The following is a 744-nucleotide window of genomic DNA, read 5'->3' on the forward strand; positions in this document are numbered from 1 at the left end:
CACATTTATATGCACCAATGAACTTATCATGCCAGGTACAAGGAAAATGTGGTGATGATCACTTTGACCATAGCCAGATAGAATTAATAATAAAACATAATGAAATGTCATTAAATTATCAAGTCCTTTTTTGCCACATTTAATTAAAAAACATTTTCTGACATATCAAGTCAACATAAAAAAATACCACATATATTTTAATTAAAAAAAGTAGAGTTAAAAATTTTAAACTCTACAAAAAATAAATTTTATCAACAATTACTTTTATAAAAAAAATTATTTTTTTATTCTATGTCTTGTTCAAATGAAACCAATCCAACCATTTTTTTCTTTTTGTTTGGGTGTGTTTTATACTTTTGGTGATTTACTATATTTTTTATTATTTAGTTGACCTCAAAAACTATTTTCTTTAATTCAAAATATTTTTAAATACTTTTTGTATATTTTATCAAATATTTTAAATAGAAATAATATTATTTTATTTTTATTAATCAATTAATTATACTATACTATATTTAATACTATATTTAATACTAGATAATAATAATAAATTTGGTGGACAATTATTAAAAAAAAAATAATAAATTTATAATTAAAATATTATTTTTTTTTATTACATGATTAATAAAAATAATTAATATTTAAGAGAAAGGACGGACATGGGTACGAAGGACGGGAATATCGGCCGAAGGACGTCCTTTGTGGTTTAGGGACGTCCTCCCGCTATAAAGGACGTCCTCCCTG

The sequence above is a fragment of the Entamoeba invadens genome (assembly GCF_000330505.1).
Source record: "Entamoeba invadens IP1 unplaced genomic scaffold scaff_1105074724775, whole genome shotgun sequence".
In the NCBI taxonomy this organism is placed as follows: Eukaryota; Evosea; order Mastigamoebida; family Endamoebidae; genus Entamoeba; species Entamoeba invadens.